Here is a 23,399-nt window from a genome sequence, read left to right on the forward strand (position 1 = left end):
TGGTGCAGGCGGTGTAGCGGTTGGTGGGTTGAGTAGTCTCCCAGGATGGGCTTGCATTCATTATTCTGTTGTTACTCATATTCTTGAATCGGGCCTATGGGCCACTTTGTTATGTAAAAAGGGCTAAGGCCTTGCTATCAGATTCGAAAAGGGCTTGACCTCTCGTGTACTGTTATCTGAATAGGGCTCAGGCCCAATGGGCTCGAGCTGAATTGGGCTTTGGATGGGTTTCTGTATACACTGAGTTTTCCCAAACTCACCCCCCTTCCTCTTCCATCCTTGCAGGTGAGCCCTAGAATTGGTGGACTTGGAGCTGGGCGGGATTCAGAGTGGCCATGAAGATTGATTGCCGATTTTAAATAAGTTTAGCATTTATTTTGGATTATTTTTATTATGCTTAAAGTTGTAATAAGGTCGCTCTTTTTAATTACTTATATTTTGGGGATTATTAAACTGGCTAGCACTAGGGTTCGTTTTATAAAATCTACTTGTTTTTAAAAGATCACGATGACGCCGCAAAGTTTCCATAAAATAAATGTTTTCCCAAGAAAATAAATATTTTAAGCAAACGATTTGCAACCTTAATCATTTTATTAAGCTGGTCATAATCAACGGTTTTCTCAAAATTATACGAGATGTTAGAGTGTGGCAATGGCGGTGTGCATGTCTAGGATTGGATCCAAGAGAGCTTGGTACTTAGCAATCCGACGGACTCACCTCCTCTTCATCCCGGTTTCCTACAGTGCGCGACTTCCATTCACTTTAACTTACCTTTAAAAGTGTCTTTACAACACCAACTCACTTTTCCAAACTAAGTGTTTTGAACGCATCAATGTGGCGCATCGATCCGGTCATAACATCCGGCCGGGTTTGGGGTGTTACATTTAGTGGTATCGAGCCTAGGTTGCAACAACTCGGTACGTGGATCGGTCCGAAAATCTTTTCAAAAACTTGGGCACGAGAAGGGTATTTTTGGAAATGGTAAGTTTCTCGAAGATGTTCAAGTTTTTTCTATTTGTTAAACGGGGTTAAATCAATAGTTTTAAAATAAAAGTGTTTTCAAATGAAATCTTTTTATTTTTAGTAAACAAAAACATGGTTTTTAATTTTTACATGGACTGATAAGGAAGTGGCACACTGAATCCCCGGCACCAAGTCTGTAAGTGATCTTTTCTACTTTAAATATTTATATAGAACTGTACTGTAAATAATACTACAGATAGTACTGAGCCTTAGAGATAGAGCTATTGATGATGTAGTATTAAGACTACAAGACTGAAACCGTAGCTAAATTATGATTGCGCGAAATAACTCTGAAACTCTATCTGTTCATAAGATATTTTGTAATAAACAGTGAAACCAGTAAACTAATGTCATAAAATTCGTAATCAGATAAATCGTTATGAGTACAAGGGCTACTCGAGGAAGAGGCCGTGGTCGAGGCCGAGGTAGCACTCAAGCTGGATCTGCGTCATCTCGAACACATGCGGTGGCGGGTACGCCCACCACCGATTAATGAAAATGGGCCGTATGACCGGCTGCGGGGATGACGCTTTGTCTCGAGCCATGTTGAGGGTTTTGGAAAGGGTGGCCGAGCTAACGTCGGGCCCATGAATAGGGGTCCATTTCGAGCGGCCGGCCAATGAGTGAGATTTTAGGGCGTATCTAGAGTGGCCCCAAATGTGGTAATCTTGGTTGGAAGCCACAGAGCGGATCATGGACGACTGGACCGCTCGGGAGAGCGAAGTTGAAAGGGGCAGTGTCGTTGCTGCGGGATGAAGCGTATCAGTGGTGGATTATTGTGAGAGAAGGTACCCCAGCTGAGAGGGTAGCATGGGAGCTGTTCAAACAGACCTTTAAGGCGAAATATGTTGGAGCTAGCTATGTCAATGCACGCAGAAAGGAGTTCCTGAATCTGACTCAGGGAAATAAGACCATTGCTGAATATGAGGCAGAGTTTCTATGATTGAGTCGGTATGCTAATGGCATCGTTTCCACTTGAATCTGAGTCAGTGACGTTTGAGGATGGCCTTAGAGATGAGTTAAGGGTGCTCATAGCTCCAGAGAGAGCGAGATTTCACACTTTGGTAGAGAAGGCTAAGATAGCCGAGGAAGTGAAGCAAATCTAACGGAGGAATCGTGATAAGGATCGGAATCGGTTCGGGAGGATCTTTGGACCGGTGGTCTTTAGAATCGAAATGTTAAGAGAGCTAGGATGGAGGAACCGGTTCGGCGATTCCGGTGAACACGTGTAGACCGCAAGCTTGTGGAGATTGCGGCGAGAATGCATCAAGGAGAGTCTTTGGAAGCGTTAAGGGCTTGTTTTCGTTGTGGGTCTAAGGAGCATAGGATTAAGGATTGTCCTAGGAGGGTCACTCAGGCTCAGGTGGCCGAACAAGGGGCTGAGCGACCAGCTCAACCTGTGAGGGAGGGACCGCCGCTGCCAAGAGGTCGTGGACAAGGTCGCGGTGGTAATGGCCGTGGACGTGGGGCACCCGACAGGGGTATTGGTAACGCGGATGCTCGTCAGCCAACTTTGGTGTATCTTGCTCGTCGCCATGAGGAGGGTGACCTTTTGATGCCATAATCGTATGCGTTTTTATCTATGGTGTACCTTATCTCGCTTCGATTGATGTGGGATCAACCCATTCGTATGTGGCATATAACATTTTTGGGGCACTGGGCGTGCACTTCGAGGAGACTGTATGTGGGGTGTCTGTGATAAGTCCTTTAGGTCATTCGGTTAAGGTAGAGAAACTCTTCAAGGAGGTGCCTCTGGAGATTCAAGGCAGGGTTTTCTGTGGGGATTTGATGGAGTTACCGTTTGAGGAATTCGATTTGATACTAGGAATGGATTGGTTGACCAAGCATAAGGCAACTTTGGATTGTGCAGCTAAGAGGATGGTGTTAAGAACTGTTAATGATGAAAAGGTTATGATTATTGGAGAACGAAGGGATTACTTATCCAATGTAGTATCGGCGTTGAGGGCTGAGAAACTGATGCGCAAGGGATGCGAGGCATATCTGGCTTTGGTAAGTCAAGTGAAATTGAGGATCGATGGAGACCATCGAGGCTGTTAGGGAATTCCGGGATGTTTTTCAGGAAGAGCTTCCTGGATTACCTCCGAATCGGGAAGTTGAGTTTGGAATCGATTTGTTGCCTGGAACGGCTCCAGTATCTATTGCACCCTATAGGATGGCTCCGAAGGAGTTGGTGGAACTGAAGGCTCAAATTCAAGAGCTATTAGATAGAGGCTTCATTAGGCCTAGTGTGTCTCCTTGGGGAGCACCGGTCTGTTGTGAAGAAGAAGGACGAACGATGCGCATGTGCATCGATTATCGCCATTGAACAAAGCGGCGATTAAGAATAAGTATCCACTACCAAGGATTGATGACTGTTCGATCAACTTAGGGGAGCTTCGGTATTCTCCAAAATCGATCTTCGTTCTGGATACCATCAGCTAAGGGTAAAAGAAGGGGATATTCATAAGACAGCATTTCGAACTCGATATGGACATTATGAGTTTGTGGTCATGTCGTTTGGGCTAACGAACGCACCTGCAGCTTTTATGGATCTGATGAATCGAGTATTCCAACCTTACTTGGATCGGTTTGTAGTCGTCTTTATCGACGATATCTTGGTATACTCAAACGGAGGCGAAGCATGATGAGCATCTCCGTATTGTCTTTGCAAGTGTTAAGGGAAAAGGAGCTCTATGCGAAATTTAGCAAGTGTGAATTACGGTTGAGGAGGTAACCTTCCTAGGGCATGTGGTCTCTGCCGAGGGATTAAGGTGGATCCTCGTAAAATTGAAGCGATTCGGAATGGAAGCCACCTAGGTCGAGATCGAAAATTCGGAGTTTCCTAGGGTTGGCGAGTTACTCTGAAGGTTTGTGGAGGGTTTCTCGGTAATGGCGGCGCCTTGACAAAACTCATAAGGAAAGGAGTACCATTTATGCGGACCGAGAAAGCAACAAAAAGCTTTTGAGCGGTTGAAAAAGGTATTGATTGAAGCGCCGGTGTTGATTCAACCGGTGTGCAGGAAGGACTTCACCGTATATAGCGATGCGTCGCATGTGGGGTTAGGTTGCGTACTGATGCAAGAGGGCAAGGTGGTCACTTATGCATCACGACAGCTTAAGGCTCATGAGGTGAATTACCCTACGCATGATTTGGAACTAGCAGCGGTGATTTTTGGGTTAAAAATTTGGAGACACTATTTATATGGGGAGAAGTGCATCATATACACCGATCATAAGAGCTTAAAGTATTTGTTGACTCAGAAGGAGTTGAACCTTAGGCAACGAAGGTTGGTGGAGTTGCTTAAAGACTACGACTGTTTGATAGAGTACCACCCAGGAAAGGCTAATGTGGTGGCGGATGCATTGAGTCGAAGGGTTGTTACGGATTTGAGAGCCTTGTTCGCACGATTAAGTCTATACGATGATGGAAGCTTGTTGGCAGAACTGCAAATAAGGCCTACTTGGACTGAGTAGATTAAGGAAAAACAGTTGAAGGATGATTCATTAGCTCTTCGGTTCCAGCAAATTAAGAGTGGTGAGAACAAGGATTTTGGGTTAAACAGTGAAGGAGTTCTGTGTTTTCGTGGAAGGGTTTGTATTCCAAAGGACCCTGAATTGAGGCGATTAATTCTAAAAGAGGCTCATGGTGGACTCGTGCCATGCATCTGGAGGAATAAGTTATACCGAGACTTGCGAGAGGTGTCTTGGTGGCCGAATTAAAGCGAGAGGTGACTAAATTTGTGGGGAAATGTCTGACGTGCCAGCAGGTTAAGGCTGAGCACCAACTACCGTCGGGATTATTACAACCAGTGAAAATTCCACTATGGAAGTGGGAAAGAGTAACAATGGACTTTGTGAGTGGGTTACCTTTGACACCCACCAAGAAAGATTCGGTGTGGGTAGTTGTGGATAGGTTAACAAAATCTGCTCATTTCATACCTGTTCGTACCGACTACTCACTGCAAAAGTTGGCCAAGTTATATGTGGCGGAGGTAGTGCGACTGCATGGTGTGCCAGTGTCAATAATTTCTGATCGAGACTTTAGGTTCACGTCTAGGTTTTGGCGGAAGTTGCAAGAAGCGTTGGGAACACGATTGGATTTTAGCACTGCTTTTCACCCACAGACAGATGGACAGTCAGAAAGGGTTATTCAGGTTCTGGAGCATATGTTGAGAGGTTGTATCATCGATTTTCGTGGAAGTTGGGAGGACTACTTACCATTGGCAGAGTTTGCGTACAATAACAGCTATCAAGCAAGCATTGAGATGGCACCATATGAAGCGCTTTATATGGCGAAGATGTCGATAATCGACGTGTTGGATGAGTTGGGTGAACGACGAGTGCTTGGACCGAATTGGTGGCGGAATCGAAAGCAAGGTTAAGTTGATAAGGGTCGGTTAAAGGAGGCATCCGATGAGCGAAGTCGTATGCGGATTTGAAGCGCAAAGAGATTGAGTTCCTTGTGGGGATATGGTTTTCTTGAAGGTTTCCCTTGGAAGAAAATTTTGAGATTTGGTAAGAAGGGTAAGTTGAGCCCACGGTTTATTGGGCCTTACCGGATTGTTAAGCGGGTTGGACCAAATGGCTTATCAGCTAGAGTTACCACGAGCGCATCGTATCCACGACATTTTCCATGTATCCATCTTTGGCGGTATCAATCGACCCAACTCATATCATACCGATTCTTTGAAATCGAGGTGCAATCATTTAACTTCGATGAGGAACTTGTGCAAATACTTGATCGTGACGTCAAGATGTTGAGAAGGAAATCAGTTCCACTAGTGAAAGTACTTTGGAGAAACCATGGCAAGGAAGAAGCTACTTGGGAGATTGAGGAGGCGATCGTCAACAAAGTACCTCAACTGTTACGATAAGGTAAAATTTCGAGGTCGAAATTTCTTTAAGGAGGGTAGAGTTGTAACATCCCGATTTTGGGTTTATTCGCGATTTTCAATATTTTGTAAAGATTTTTAAAATTTTGTATTTGGATGTGGAATTAGTATTTTGAGTAGGTAAATGGGCTTATAGAAGGCCCATGAGTTGGCCAAAACCCAGTTGAATTTTTGGAATTTTAGACTTAGGAGTTAGGGGTTCTAGCTAAGTGGCCTTAAATGGAGTGATGGGTAAATTGCATCACAAATGAGCCTTTGGTAAAGTGGCTAAGTGACGCCACTAGGGAGCTATGAAGGTGGCGTGTAAGTGTTGGGGGAAGACCTGGGTTCGATTCCCTTTGTTGGCAAATAGATGCATTTATTTTTAGTGCAGGAGGGGTAAGTGTTGGAGTTCGGTGGATTCGCTAGAGGAGAGTTGGATCGGTTTAAGCTGCTTGGATTAAGGAGTGATAAGGGAGAGATTTAAGGGATTGGGATGAGGCTAGGAGTTAGCGAATGGGGGAATTGAAGAGGGAAAATCGGCGGGGATTATGAGGGTAGTATTTCGCACTTAGGGTATTGTTGGTGCCATTTTCTTACGCTTTTACACCTTAGGATTGTTCTTTTCTCTCTTTTCCTCTCTAGCAAAACTACCACCTCCCTACTCTTCTTTTTCTATTTTTCTTCTTCAAACTATTCATCATACCTACTATTCATCAACACTTTTGCGAATCCATAAAAGTGAAATCCGTGATCCTTTGCTTGTGCCGATTTCTTCAAAGCCGAGTTCTCCTATATTCTTTTGCTTTTATTAATTTACAAATTATCTTTTCTTAATCTGGATTCTGACCGCAATTCTACTTCAAGGTTGTAGCCCGCATTATCATCTCCTTCATCACACAAAAGCGAAAAACCATAGAATTGGGGGCTTATAGCGAAACTTCAAAACTTGAGTCGAGTTTTACCATCGTTTGAAAGATAAATCGCACCAGATTGCGTGGAGATCAAAAAGGAGTAAGGGTAAGTGTTCATCATCTCGATCTGGTTATATTTTACAAAGTTAGGAAAAGCAAGTCCCTAAAATATAGAGAGGTGTCGAATTGGGCATGTGGCTCTAAAGGTTTTTAAGCGGCGTTTTCTATCAATGATTAGTGTCTTCTTAAGTGTTGGATTAAAGGCGTGGGTTGTTGGAGCAATCGGATTCGGAGCTAGCTACCATTTTTGGCAAAGAAGGTAAGGTTTCAAAGGCTTTTAGGGATATGGTTTGAGCATGGATGAGTAAGTTTGGGGTTTAGTGATTATGGTTTGTAAATAAGAACTGTGCTAATCAAGCTGTAGGATATCGGAAGGGATCTCGAGAGCGATCGTCGCAAATCGGTGTGTCTAGAACACCCTTTCTTAGTTCAATTCGGCAAAAGCGAAATGTCAAATTCGACATTTCATGGTCATGTAAGTATGTGAATGCTCTCAAGTCATAGAGTAATTGTTAGATCGGCACCGCAAGGTGGTAAGCACGTTCAGCGTGACGTTTTAGCGTATTTCGGAGAAAGAGGCTCGATGGGCCAAAAGCGGGCCCAATGGGCTTACTGGACCAATATGGGTAAGAGATGGGCAAATTAGCTCATTAGGTAGATGGTGGAATCAAATTGCATAAAGCGATAAAAATTATTGAATTAGCTTGTGCGATGGCGTAGATCACGAAATTACCCCTAAAGAGCAAAATTACCGAAATTACCCTAAAGAGCAAAATTATCGATATACCCTAGGGTTTTAAGTTGGCTGAACGCTTGATTGATTACTCTGTATTTTGCATGATATGCATTTATTAATATCTGTTGCATGGGATTGGGGTATTAATGGAGGAAATCTTGAAAGTGGTTCATCCACGTCTTGGAGGCTTTGCCTCAATCGACTGAATTTGAGCGGCGTTCTTTGCAAGCTGTGGTGTGTAGAAATTTGGGTGGGTTGAGATATTCCCCACATGGTGTGTAGGCTGATGCAGGCGGTGTAGTATGTGACCCTAATTTGACCCTAGTCGGGATGTGGTTTCGGGACCACAAAATCGAGTCATAAAATTTAGTTAAAATTTTATTTGCATACCTTATATGTGTGGTAGTACTAGTATAAAAATTTGGTGATTCAATTTTTATCTTAGGAATGTGAATCTTGCTCGAAAGGATTTAGTTGAGAGACTTAGAAAATTTGATAGGTAAATAAGTGAGGACCAAATAGTATGGAATTATGAAAAGTTGGGTTTGCATGTCAAAATGCCCCAAACTAAGTTGAGTGGCCAGGCCAAGCATGGCTTCATCTTTCCAAGATCATGTTGTTATAATTATTTAATGTTGGTAAGATATTAAAATAGAGGAAATAAAGATTAATGATAGGAAAATGAACAAAAAAAAATAGGTGTTCATCCTTGCTACCTCTTAGCGAAAAACCAAGTGAAGGGAAAGAGAAAAGCTTTGGAGAAGTCGGCCATACTAGTATCCAAGTTGAGGTATGTTGGAGTTATTCCTTTAAATTCATGTGTATTGTTGGTTGTTAGTTTAAATTCTATCTAACCCATGGTGGGATTTGGGGTTGTTGGAGAGTTGGGATTTGACAAAAAAATTAGTAGATACCTTGGCGCTATTGACATGTTAGTTGTGTGGATGAACTAAGTTGCTTGTTATGTTAGCATGAAAGTGAAGATGTTAGTCATTTTGTTGGAGGTGCGAAGTTGGGACTAAGAAGGGAGGAGTATTCGCTAACATAGTTGAAAGGGGATGTTGCCGATATTTAGAATTGGGTTAGGGAGTGGCCATAATGGCCATAGAGATGTTGAACCTAAGAAATGTAGCAACGTGCAAATTTATATGATATCACAAATGGAGGTGAAGCTATGCTAGATTGGAAAAAAAGGTTGGTCAAGTGTGCATTAGAAGAATTTAGGTGTTTAGATGATGTTATAGATGACACTATACATATATATATATTCGCCATCAAAGGGAGTACATAGGTGAGGTTGAGTCAAATCTTTTTGTGCACAATCGGGTATGTATATATATATATATAAGTATGCCCATTCATGATGTTACCTTTAATCATGTGTATAATCGACTAAATGAGTAATTAGTAAGAGGGTTGCGAATCTACAAATATACATATGCATGTGTAATTGAACTATAAATGTATAGCAAGATGATTAAACTAGTTTATTTATCTATTAAGCCCGAGAAGTTAAAGAAGGAGAAACAAGCAAGGGCAAAGCCAAGGACATCGAGTAGCCGGGTCGGAACTATTATACTCAACGCAAGGTAAGTCTTTAAGCACTTGTTGTGAGAACTCCTTGGATAGATATTTTTCAGAGTGATTCTCCTATTTATTAATATGATTATATGTACAATTTGAATTTAGTAAATTGCTTTACCATGATGAATTGACATAAGGCACAATGTGTGCAAAGACTATGTGGCACTATGTGCGCCGATTGGAAGGTTGAGGCATGAGGCTATCTCAAATGCACTATGTGTGCGATTCACTATGGCACTATGTGTGCGATTTACTATGGCACTATGTGTGCGATTTACTATGGCACTATGTGTGCGATTTACTATGGCACTATGTGTGCGATTCACTATGGCACTATGTGTGCGATTTACTATGGCACTATGTGTACGATTCACTATGGCACTATGTGTGCGATTTACTATGGCACTATGTGTGCGATTTACTATGGCACTATGTGTGCGATTTACTATGGCACTATGTGTGCGATTTACTATAGCACTATGTGTGCGATTTGCTATAGCTCTATGTGTGCGAACATAATAAGCACTATGTGTGCCACATTCGGTTGTGGAAATAAATTGTGCATGAGCGAGGTAAGTGATTGAGTTACTAACTAAATATCGAAATTGGGATTATGCGGTGTATGCGCATAAAATTATCTAGTGCATCGTTGTTCCAACTAGAGGAAGCGGATCCAAATCGATTGGGCTGACTTGGCGTTTGATTTGGTTGAAGGATTTGGCATGAGACCGAACCAAAAATTTTAGAAATTGCGGTATAGTTTGTTATGGCTGGAAACATCTATTTTGTATTATTTGATTATTCACTTATGATTGTTATTGTTGATGGTAGAGTAGTGCTTACGACTTCTTGAGTTATGTACTCATTTGGTGTGCTTATTTGTTGTTTATTTAGGTTCTTGATCCATTTTGCGTGCTCGGGACTGTCATCGAAGTCATCACACCGTCTAGCGACTTTTGGTATCTTCTTCTTAGATGGTTTAAGAAAACATTTCGGCATGTATAGGCTATTATGTTTTGTTTGAACTTGGTATGTAAAATTTTGAATAGCCTTGAAAATGGCTTATAAATGTTTTGAGCATAATGTTATAATCATTCGGTATGTATATGCTCATTAAGAGGCATGGAAGTGTTTGGCAATGACCAGCCATTAGAATGGGTCATCATGCTTATATTTTGGACCATATATAAAAAAAGGGTGGTGGAATCATAGAAACTATGTGTTAGAGAAAGTCTACCCTAGAAAATGATGCTGGCAGCAACAGTGATGTGGATGTGAAAAATTACTAAAAATAGTAGGAATGTAATTAAATAGTGAATAAATTATGTAAATGAACCTTGATGAATCTATTTTCATATGGAAGAAACGAAACAGTTATATGAGTTGTATGTTAAGAGATATTTGGGTTGTAGTGAAACAGGGCCAGAACGGTTTCTGGATTCCCTGTTCCGACTTTGAAAATTCATTATAAATTAACCAGAAATAATTAGGAGTCATACCATATATGTATAAATTCCTCCTTGAGTCTAGTTTCTATAGAAACAAACGGCACCCGTATTGAAGTCCTGCACAGGGAGTTATTCGAGTTGTAACGCATGAAGGTCAGTGTTGTCGGTCCCTGTAACATGGGAGAGTTTAACTAATAAACTGTACTAATTGGCTTGACCAAAAATTCTAGATAAAATTATGTAAATGGAAATATGAGTCTAGTTTCAGAAAAAAATTACAAAGCTGATTTTCGAGTTGTAAAACTCAAGTTATGATTTTTGAAGCGACTAGCACACAGATTGGCAGCTTGTCTAGAACTTCTCAATAAGTGGTTTGAGGTCTGTTGACACCTCGTGTTCGACTCCGGCGACGGTCTCGGGTTCGGGTGTTACAATTTTATTGGTATCAGAGCCATGGTTTAGTCGGTTCTAGGACTACCATGGCACGTATGAGTCTAGCTATACATGCCTTAATGTTAATGTTTAAATGTGTGATGACTTGACGGTTAAAATGTTTTTTGTTGTTTTGATTAGTAAATGGATCCCGATGTAGAGAGAACCTTGACGGATGGCGTTGAAAGTGTAGCGGCTGCTCCTGCACAAGGGACGCCGCTGTTGAACCTCGGTCATCTGCGAATAATCAAGGTGAGGGGCTAAACAAGCCTTCTTTACCATGATGAATGAGTGGGTCGCATAATATGCCCGAACCAATCCGGTGTCCAACAATTCCAATTTGAATAATCCACCCAAGAGCCCGTAATGCCATCGATTCTTGACCTGTGAGGCTGAGTAAGCCACCTGTAGATTTGATTAGGAAGCGCGGGGCTGAAGAGTTCAGGGCCGTAATTACTGATGATGCCGAAAGGGCCGAGTTCTGGCTTGACAACACCATTCGGGTGTTTGATAAACTGTCATGCACACCCGATGAATGTCTAAAGTGTGCTATATCCTTGTTGCGGGACTCAGCCTACTATTGGTGGAGGACCTTGATTTCTATAGTCCCAAGCGAGCGAGTTACTTGGGATTTCTTTCAAGCGGAGTTTGAAAGAAATATATTATCAACAGTTCATCGATCAAAAGCGTAAGGAATTCACGGAACTCAAGCAAGGCCGCATGACAGTATCTGAATACGAACATGAGTTCGTAAGACTCAGTCGGTATGCCCGGGAGTGTGTGGCTGATGAGGTTGCTATGTGCAAGAGGTTTGAAGAAGGATTGAATGAAGATCTAAGACTACTAGTGGGTATTTTGGAGATAAAAGAATTCGTAACACTAGTTGAGCGAGCACGCAAGGCGGAGGAACTTGGAAAGGAGAAGAAGAAGGCTGAATTTGAAGCTAGAGACTATCGCAAAAGATCGACGGTAAAGCTCCGTTCTCATTTGTAAAGAAATTCGGGGAGGACACCAATAGAGCAAGGACGATGCAGGGATTTCCATTAGACCACGACCATTGGCGGACTCCGAGCTACTTCGGTAGCTAGTGTGGGCAATAACCGTCAAGAGAAACTGAATGCTCCCAATGTGGGAGAAGACACATAGGTGAATGTTGGGGTAAGTCTACCAATAAGGCTTATTACGGATGCGGTTGAAGGACCACCTCATTAGAGATTGCCTGAGCTTGATGAGAAGAATAGGATGCAAGGTGCGAGACCTAGTGGAATGATGACTAGAGGTAGACCACCAAGAATTTCAGGAGGTAGGGTGGTAGTCAAAGAGGGGCTCTTGTCTGGCTGTTCGATCTGAGACCAGCGCTCTGCTAGAGCATATGCCATCCAGCGCACGAGAGGAGGCATCCTCCCCGACGTTATCACGGTACTTTCACTCTTTTCGATACTAATGTGATTGCTTTGATTGACCTGGTTCTACTCATTCTTATATATGCGAAACCTTAGCATCCAATAAGACTTTGCCTATTGAGTCTCTCGAGTTTGTAATTCGGGTGTCAAACCCCTTGGGTCATTACGTGCTTGTCAACAATGTGTGTAAGAAAAGTCCCCTAGTGTTTGAGGCTCTTGTTTTCTGGCGGACTTGATGCTTTTGCCGTTCAATTAATTGACGTTATTCTTGGGTTGGATTGGTTGACCATGCACGATGCGGTTGTAAATTGCAAAGGCAAGACTATCGATCCGAGGTGCGCGAATAACGAGATAATTCGGGTTGAGTCTACGGACTTAAAGGGGTTGCCAGCTGTAATATCGGCAATGTTGGCCCGAAATATGTAAGAAAAGGGTGCAAGCGTACCTTGCGTATGTGCTTGATGACAAGGAGTCGAAAAGAAACCCGAATCTGTGCGATGGTTTGTGAATACCGGATGTTTTCCACGAAGAATTACGGGTTTGCCACTGTTCGGAAATAGAGTTTAGCATCGAATTGGTACCGGTACCACTCCAATTTCGATAGCTCCGTATCGTATGGCACCAACGGAATTAAAGGAGTTGAAAGCTCGGTTGCAAGAATTGGTGGATAGAGGTTTTGCTCGCCTCGAGTTTTTGCATACAGGGCGCGCCGGTGTTGTTTGTGAAAAGAAGGATGGAACCATGAGGTTGTGCATCGACTATCGTCGACTTAATAAGCGGCGATAAAGAACAAATATCCGTTACAGCGTATCGATGATTTGTTCGATCAACTGAAGAACCTCGGTGTTTTGAAAATAGATCTAAGATCGGGCTATTATCGATTCATGAATTCGAGATTCGGACATACCCAAGGCGCCTTGAGCGAGATATGGTCACTACGAGTTCCTAGTGATGCCGTTTGGGCTTACTAATGCCCTGTGGTATTTATAGATTTGATGAATCGGATCTTCAGACCATATCTGGATCAGTTCGTAGTTGTCTTCATTGATGACATTTTGGTCTATTCGCAAAATGAGAACGAACATTGAACACACGAGATTAGTGTTGCAAATTTTACGGGATAAGCGGTTATATGCTAAGTTCAACAAGTGTGAATTCTGGTTAAGAGAGGTTAGTTTCTTGGGTCGTGTGGTATCTGCATCGGGTATTCGAGTCGACCCGAGCAAAATTTCAGCCATACTTAACTGGAAGCCTCCAAGAAATATTACTGAGGTTCGGAGCTTTTTGGGACTTGCCGGTTACTACCGACGGTTTGTAAAAGGATTCTCGATGATAGCCACACCCATGACAAAACTGCTTCAGAAAGATGTCAAGTTTGAATGGACGGAAAAGTGTCAGAAAAGTTTCGACCAATTGAAAACTCATTTGACGAAAGCTCCAGTTCTAGTACAGCCCGAATCTGGCAAAGAGTTTGTCATCTATAGTAATGCCTCCCTACTTGGGTTAGGTTGCGTATTGATGCAAGAAGGTCGAGTTGTGGCCTATGCGTCGAGACAATTAAAGCCACATGAGAAAAATTATCCAACCCATGATCTCGAATTGGCGGCCATCGTATTCGCCTTAAAGATATGGCGACATTACTTATTTGGTGAGAAGTGCCATGTGTATTCGGATCACAAAAGTCTCAAATATTTGATGACTCAAAGAGACTTAAATCTGCGACAAAGACGATGGCTCGAGTTGTTAAAAGATTATGAGCTCGTCATTGATTATCACCGGGAAAGGCTAATGTGGTTGCGGATGCCTTAAGCGAAAATCTTTGTTTGCTTTCTGACGATGAATGTACACTTGTCTATCCTACCCGACAATGTGTTAGTAGCGAATTAAAGGCCAAACCATTGTTGGCTCATCAAATTCGGGAAGCTCGAGAAAGTTGATGAGGAGTTGCTTGCAAAAGCGGGTGAGTGTGTTACGAACAAGGAATCGAGTTTCAAATTGATGATGACGATTGTTTGAGGTTGAAGTCGTCGTGTGTTCCAAAGAATTGAAACTTATTTCAATAATTCGAATGAAGCCCATTGTAGCCGAATGGTAATCCACCGGGAGTACGAAGATGTACAACGATTTGAAACGTCGGTTTTGGTGGCATGGTATGAAACGAGACATCTCCGACTTTGTTTGAGATGTTTAATATGTCAACAAGTGAAAGCGGAACATCAAGTGCCTTGAGGTTACTTCAACCGATCATGATACCCGAGTGGAAATGGGATCGAGTCACAATGGACTTTGTGTCCGGTTGCCGTTGTCGACTAGTAAGAAGGATGCGATTTGGGTTGTTGTTGATAGACCGACTAAGTCGGCTCACTTTATCCTGTGCGTCACGGATTTTCATTGGATAAATTAGCTGAATTGTACGTTTCTCAGTTGTGAGATTACACGGGGTACCGATTTATGTTGTGTCGGATAGAGATCCGAGGTTCACCTCGCGATTTTGGAAGAAATTGCAAGAAGCTTTGGGTACCAAGTTGCATTTCAGACCGCCTTTCACCCCCAAACCGATGGTCAATCCGGCGAATAATTCGAGATACTTGAGGATATGTTGAGATGTTGCATCCTCGAGTTCGATGGTTCATGGGAGCAGTATTTACCTTTGATTGAATTCGCACAACAATAGTTTCCAATCAAGTATTAAGATGGCGCCTTACGAGGCCTTATGCGGGCATAAATGCCGTACACCATTGTTTTGGACAGAGCTCGGTGAGAGCAAAATTTTCGGAGTGGATTTGATTAAAGATGCTGAACAGAAAGTAAGAGTAATCCGTGAAAATCTGAAAATAGCCTCCGATCGTCAGAAGTCGTACGCGGATCTAAAACGAAGAGACATTGAGTATCAGGTGGGAGATAAAGTGTTTCTTAAAGTTTCGCCTTGGAAAAAGATACTCAGATTTGGGCGCAAGGGCAAATTGAGTCCGAGGTTCATCGGGCCATATGAGATATCCGAACGAGTCGGTCCAGTTGCGTATCGTCTGATTTTGCCCCCTGAACTTGAAAAGATTCACGACGTCTTTCATGTTTAGATGCTTGACGCTATAGATCTGATCCGTCCCACGTAATTAGTCCATCAGAGGTTGAGATTCAAGCCAATATGAGTTATGAAGAAGAACCGATTCGTATCCTAGCTCGTGAAATGAAGGAGTTGCGAAACAAAAGGGTTCCATTAGTAAAAGTGTTATGGCTCAAACACGGGATGGAAGAAGCTACTTGGGAACCCGAGAACTCTATGAAAGAGCGTTACCCAAACTTATTTATCGGTAAGATTTTGGGACGAAAATTTCGTAAGTGGGGGAGAATTGTAACAGCCCTAATTTGACCCTAGTCGGGATGTGGTTTCGGGACCACAAAACCGAGTCATAAAATTTAGTTAAAATTTTATTTGCATACCTTATATGTGTGGTAGTACTAGTATAAAAATTTGGTGATTCAATTTTTATCTTAGGAATGTGAATCTTGCTCGAAAGGATTTAGTTGAGAGACTTAGAAAATTTGATAGGTAAATAAGTGAGGACCAAATAGTATGGAATTATGAAAAGTTGGGTTTGCATGTCAAAATGCCCCAAACTAAGTTGAGTGGTGACCAAGCATGGCTTCATCTTTCCAAGATCATGTTGTTATAATTATTTAATGTTGATAAGATATTAAAATAGAGGAAATAAAGATTAATGATAGGAAAATGAACAAAAAAATAGGTGTTCATCCTTGCTACCTCTTAGCCGAAAAACCAAGTGAAGGGAAAGAGAAAAGCTTTGGAGAAGTCGGCCATACTAGTATCCAAGTTGAGGTATGTTGGAGTTATTCCTTTAAATTCATGTGTATTGTTGGTTGTTAGTTTAAATTCTATCTAACCCATGGTGGGTTTTGGGGTTGTTGGAGAGTTGGAATTTGACAAAAAAAAAATTAGTAGATACCTTGATGCTATTGACATGTTAGTTGTGTGGATGAACTAAGTTGCTTGTTATGTTAGCATGAAAGTGAAGATGTTAGTCATTTTGTTGGAGGTGCGAAGTTGGGACTAAGAAGGGAGGAGTATTCGGCTAACATAGTTGAAAGGGATGTTGCCGATATTTAGAATTGGGTTAGGGAGTGGCCATAATGGCCATAGAGATGTTGAACCTAAGAAATGTAGCAACGTGCAAATTTATATGATATCACAAATGGAGGTGAAGCTATGCTAGATTGGAAAAAAAAAGGTTGGTCAAGTGTGCATTAGAAGAATTTAGGTGTTTAGATGATGTTATAGATGACACTATACATATATATATATTCGGCCATCAAAGGGAGTACATAGGTGAGGTTGAGTCAAATCTTTTTTGTGCACAATCGGGTATGTATATATATATATATAAGTATGCCCATTCATGATGTTACCTTTAATCATGTGTATAATCGACTAAATGAGTAATTAGTAAGAGGGGTTGCCGAATCTACAAATATACATATGCATGTGTAATTGAACTATAAATGTATAGCAAGATGATTAAACTAGTTTATTTATCTATTAAGCCCGAGAAGTTAAAGAAGGAGAAACAAGCAAGGGCAAAGCCAAGGACATCGAGTAGCCGGGTCGGAACCGTTATACTCAACGCAAGGTAAGTCTTTAAGCACTTGTTGTGAGAACTCCTTGGATAGATATTTTTGGAGTGATTCTCCTATTTATTAATATGATTATATGTACAATTTGAATTTAGTAAATTGCTTTACCATGATGAATTGACATAAGGCACAATGTGTGCAAAGACTATGTGGCACTATGTGTGCCGATTGGAAGGTTGAGGCATGAGGCTATCTCAAATGCACTATGTGTGCGATTCACTATGGCACTATGTGTGCGATTTACTATGGCACTATGTGTGCGATTTACTATGGCACTATGTGTGCGATTTACTATGGCACTATGGGTGCGATTCACTATGGCACTATGTGTGCGATTTACTATGGCACTATGTGTGCGATTTACTATGGCACTATGTGTGCGATTTACTATGGCACTATGTGTGCGATTCACTATGGCACTATGTGTGCGATTTACTATAGCACTATGTGTGCGATTGGCTATAGCTCTATGTGTGCGAACATAATAAGCACTATGTGTGCCACATTCGGTTGTGGAAATAAATTGTGCATGAACGAGGTAAGTGATTAAGTTACTAACTAAATATCGAAATTGGGATTGTACGGTGTACGCATAAAATTATCTAGTGCATCGTTGTTCCAACTAGAGGAAACGGATCCAAATCGATTGGGCTGACTTGGCGTTTGATTTGGTTGAAGGATTTGGCATGAGACCGAACCAAAAATTTTAGAAATTGCAATATAGTTTGTTATGGCTGGAAACATCTATTTTGTATTATTTGATTATTCACTTATGATTGTTATTGTTGATGGTAGAGTAGTGCTTACGACTTACTGAGTTATGTACTCATTTGGTGTGCTTATTTGTTGTTTATTTAGGTTCTTGATCCATTTTGCGTGCTCGGGACTGTCATCGAAGTCATCACACCGTCTAGCGACTTTTTGGTATCTTCTTCTTAGATGGTTTAAGAAAACATTTCGGCATGTATAGGCTATTATGTTTTGTTTGAACTTGGTATGTAAAATTTTGAATAGCCATGCGAAAAATGGCTTATAAATGTTTTGAGCATAATGTTATAATCATTCGGTATGTATATGCTCATTAAGAGGCATGGAAGTGTTTGGCAATGACCAGCCATTAGAATGGGTCATCATGCTTATATTTTGGACCATATATAAAAAAAAGGGTGGTGGAATCATAGAAACTATGTGTTAGAGAAAGTCTACCCTAGAAAATGATGCTGGCAGCAACAGTGACGTGGATGTGAAAAATCACTAAAAATAGTAGGAATGGAATTAAATAGTGAATAAATTATGTAAATGAACCTTGATGAATCTATTTTCATATGGAAGAAACGAAATGGTTATATGAGTTGTATGTTAAGACATATTTGGGTTTTAGTGAAACAGGGCCAGAACGGTTTCTGGATTCCCTGTTCCAACTTTGAAAATTCATTATAAATTAACCAGAAATAATTAGGAGTCATACCATATATGTATAAATTCATCATTGAGTCTAGTTTCTATAGAAAGAAACGGCAGCCGTATTTAAGTCCTGCACAGGGAGTTATTCGAGTTGTAACGCATGAAGGTCAGTGTAGTCGGCCCCTGTAACATGGGAGAGTTTAACTAATAAACTGTACTAATTGGCTTGGCAAAAAATTCTAGAAAAAAATATGTAGATGGAAATATGAGTCTAGTTTCAGAAAAAAATTACAAAGCTGATTTTCAAGTTGTAAAACTCAAGTTATGATTTTTGAAGCGACTAGCACACAGATTGGCAGCTTGTCTGGAACTTCTCAATAAGTGGTTTGAGGTCTGTTGACACCTCGTGTTCGACTCCGGCGACGGTCTCGGGTTCGGGGCGTTACAGTAGCGGTTGGTGGGTTGAGTAGTCTCCCCAGATGGGCTTGCATTCATTATTACTGTTGTTACTCATATTCTTGAGGCGGGCCTATGGGCCACTTTGTTATGTAAAAAGGGCTAAGGCCTTGCATGTGATTCGAAAAGGGCTTGACCTCTTGTGTCTTGTTATCTGAATAGGGCTCAGGCCCAATGGGCTCGAGCTGAATTGGGCTTTGGATGGGTTTCTGTATACACTGAGTTTTCCCAAACTCACCCCCCTTCCTCTTCCATCCTTGCAGGTGAGCCCTAGAATTGGTGGACTTGGAGTCAAGGATTCAGAGTGGCCATGAAGATTGATTGCCGATTTTAAATAAGTTTAGCATTTATTTTGGATTATTTTTATTATGCTTAAAGTTGTAATAAGGTCGCTCTTTTTAATTACTTATATTTTGGGGATTATTAAACTGGCTAGCACTAGGGTTCGTTTTATAAAATCTACTTGTTTTTAAAAAGATCACGATGACGCGCAAAGTTTCCGCAAAATAAATGTTTTCCCAAGAAAAATAAATATTTTAAGCAAACGATTTGCAACCTTAATCATTTTCTTAAGCTGGTCATAATCAACGGTTTTCTCAAAATTATACGAGATGTTAGAGTGTGGCAATGGCGGTGTGCATGTCTAGGATTGGATCCGAAGAGAGCTTGGTACTTAAGCAGTCCGACGGACTCACCTCCTCTTCTTCCTGGTTTCCTACCTGGTGCAGCTTCCATTCACTTTAACTTACCTTTAAAAGTGTCTTTTACAACACCAACTCAGCTTTTCCAAACTAAGTGTTTTGAACGCATCAATGTGGCGCATCAGATCCGGTCATAACATCCAGGCCGGGTTTGGGGTGTTACAATTTAACCCTCCTATTAAATAATTTTCACAAACTAATCTTAAACTCAAAAGCACATAAAATCGTAACACAAAAGGCATTCATCTAATACTTGATTTCTAATTTCTAACATCAAACTCAAATTTCTTAGCTTATCAACTCATGGCCAAACATCAATTATTCACCAAAACAAAAATTATCTCATGGGTTTTAGAGAAAATTAAGCAAGGAATTCAATGATACTAAAAATTAACAAAAACAACATGAATTTTACCTTGATTTTTTGCTTTCAAATGGCCGAAACTTCAAAGCCACAAATTTTATTTTCTTTCTCTTTTGTTTGGCCACCAAGATGAACTACATGCATGTTATCTTTTTTTTTATGCTTTGTTTTATTAAAACTTCACTTAATAATAATTTACTAGTATAACCTTTGAAAAAAAATAACATAGCTTTATTTGTTTATGTCCCATACCGTCCATATCAATTGTCTAAGGTTAAATATCATCACAAATACTCCAACTTACAAAAACAACTTCAATTCGGCCCTAAAGATACAAACATGCATGGCTTTCCATTTTATGTTTTATAATACTTATAAAATAATTATCTCACAAATAACTTTAAAATAAACATATAAAGACATCATGCATTAAGCCATTACCGTCCATATATTTATTAATGATATAATTGCCATTCAAAACCTCAATATTGTAAAGACATAACACTTTAACATTTTTATGATAGCATGCTTATTAATCAATTGATGAAATTTAATCATTTCTAATAATCAAGCACTCAGATCATCAAATCTAAACACGAAAATTTAGCACACCTAAATTCATACATTCAAAACATAGAAAATGATATTTAAATATTTTTTTGACTCTGTTTCGTGGTCCCGAAACCACTATTCCGATTAGGGTCAAATTCGGGCTGTTACAGTATTGACCACCATCCATGGCCTTATACAAAATGAGTATCATATTCATTATATGAGCCAACACATTATGGTTAACTAACAAAAAACTAAACAAAGACTCGAGTCCCTCTACATGCTAGAAAACAAAACAATGAAACTAGTATACCAAGGTCTTGAGTGATAGTGTGATCGAAGCTTTTGATGTAACTAGATCCCCGATGCTAGCTTGGCGGCACTATAAGGAAAGAAAAGAAAGGAGGGTAAGTGTGGGAGCTTAGTAAGTACATATATGCAAATAAAGTGTAATTATAAGAAAATCATATTCATCCAACGGTAGCTTGTCATGCTCAAAAGATATAAATCACTTAACGTCTCTATCTTACTCTTCTTTTCATTCATGTATACTTAATACACCTAGCTTTACTCAAGTCCTAACCATGAGATCGGTATACATACCTCATCAAAGTATTCACCAACTAAATCTTCGGGTTACCTGTTGAACTCTCAAAATACATATGGATACGTGAGGACTTTGTGTCTAAATGCCTTATAAGAATTAGGGCTACCTCGTGCTATGAAACGTTCACATTTGAGCTACTTACGAGCATTTTAATCAAGTCAGGACCTGGACCCCATAGCTATCATGTAACATATGCTCATTAAACCACTCACGGGTCTATACACAAAGTCAGTACCCGGACTCACGTTACCTATAGCATTTATCTCATGAACTCAGACGCAACTCATGAGTTCAGACCACATAATTTTCATAACATACCCCTTTCTATCCTATGCTATGTCTAAGGTTCAACAGGGCTTCATATCTAATCAAATAGCATCGCATTTGCTCACACTGTAATTTACTCGCATAACATGTCATTTAAACATTCATGGCAACAATTAGAATTTAGATACATAACAACAATAAGCTAATTACACATGTATATTATTAAAATATACCAAAGTAAGCTTCAATAACACATTATTTACATATGTACTTACCTCGATACAAAATGATAAAGACGAGCTTAATCCTCGTTAACTTTATTCTTACCCCGATTAAGACCCGAATCACGTGTCTCTTGATCTAAATTAATAAAATTCATTTCTTTCATCAGCATATCAATTTAGAAACCCGAAAGTTCATAATTGGGCAAAAAGACTATGTTGCCCCTATACTTTCACAAAATGACCATTTTACCCCTATGCTCGAAAATCAATTTTTATCAAATTTCTTCATATTATAAACCTAGATGATTACTTTATATACTAGAGGAAATCTAAAATTTCCATTATTTCACACAGTTATTATCTATTTTACAACTCATGCAAAATAGTCCATATTAGGGTTTTCATGAGAAATCCCTTCACAGAAGTTGTTTATTACTCACCAAAGGATCATATTCTTCAATAAAAATTTAGAAAACAACCTAAAGACTCTCATGGAAAAACCCTAAACCTTCAACCCTTTTGCAAAACAGTCCCCTCGTTTAAAAGCTCTTACTTCAAGGGGTCTAAAAATGTAAAAATCATTAAGAAAATTCATGAAAACCACTTACTTGTGAAGGCTTAAAGTTGCTAAAAATTTCAAGCTCAAAAACCCCTCTAATGGCCAATTTTTAGATGGAAGAAGAAAGAGTGAAAAAAAAATGAAACCTTTTGTTGTTTATTTTATTCAAGCTAATCGTAATTAGTGACCAAACACCACCTAATTTTGACTTTCCCATCAATTTGTCCCTTATGGCCGGCCAACCTAAGATTTAAGGGGTCTAATTTCTCTTTAAGTCCCATAAATTAGGTTGTTTAGCTAATTGACACTCTTATCTAGCAAAATAGGAACTTTGCACTTTATGCGATTTAGTCCTTTTTCACAATTAGGCAAGCAATCGCTAAAATTAATTCACCAAAATTTTTATGTACTTATCTAATCTTGCTATAATACATAAAATGATATTTAAAATAATTTTCATGACCTCGGTTTAGTGGTTCCAAAATCACTATTTTGAATAGCCCTAAAATCGAGATGTTACACCTATGCTTACAGATTCTGTCTATTGAAGGTTTCTCCCTCCTAATCATGTCTGCTCCATGGGGAGCCATAGAGGCAAACTGAGGAATTGGAGGAGGTGGGGGAGGTGGAGCGTTCGGATTCGCACGAACGAACTCCGAGTACCATTCATCTATCATGTGGAGGTAAGCTTCTCTAGCCCCTCCGCCCTGACTCATTGTCACGGGCCCACTATCCACTGGTGCAGTCCCTTCAGTAAGAGTCGGCGCATTACATTCCATATCATCCACCGTAGCCACATCAGGATCCATTTACTATATGTAAAAAGAACACAATTTATTTCATCAAGAATCGTCACACTATCAATATACAACTATGGCATGTATAGCTAGACTCGTACTCATGCTAGGTTAGTCCTAGAATTGACTAAATTATGGCTCTGATACCACTAAATGTAATACCCCTTACCCGAGTCCGAGACTGGGACTCGGCACAAGGCATTACCTAACTTAAACACATGCATACAATCATTTGAAGTCATAAAAACTCGATCGAATTTAAAACTTTTCAATCTTAATCTAGAAATTCTTAATATGGGCTTAAGAGGCTCAAAGCACACTTTGTAAACAATCCGAGATTAATCCGA

This window comes from Gossypium arboreum, chromosome 13 (genome assembly GCF_025698485.1).
Source record: "Gossypium arboreum isolate Shixiya-1 chromosome 13, ASM2569848v2, whole genome shotgun sequence".
NCBI lineage: Eukaryota > Viridiplantae > Streptophyta > Magnoliopsida > Malvales > Malvaceae > Gossypium > Gossypium arboreum.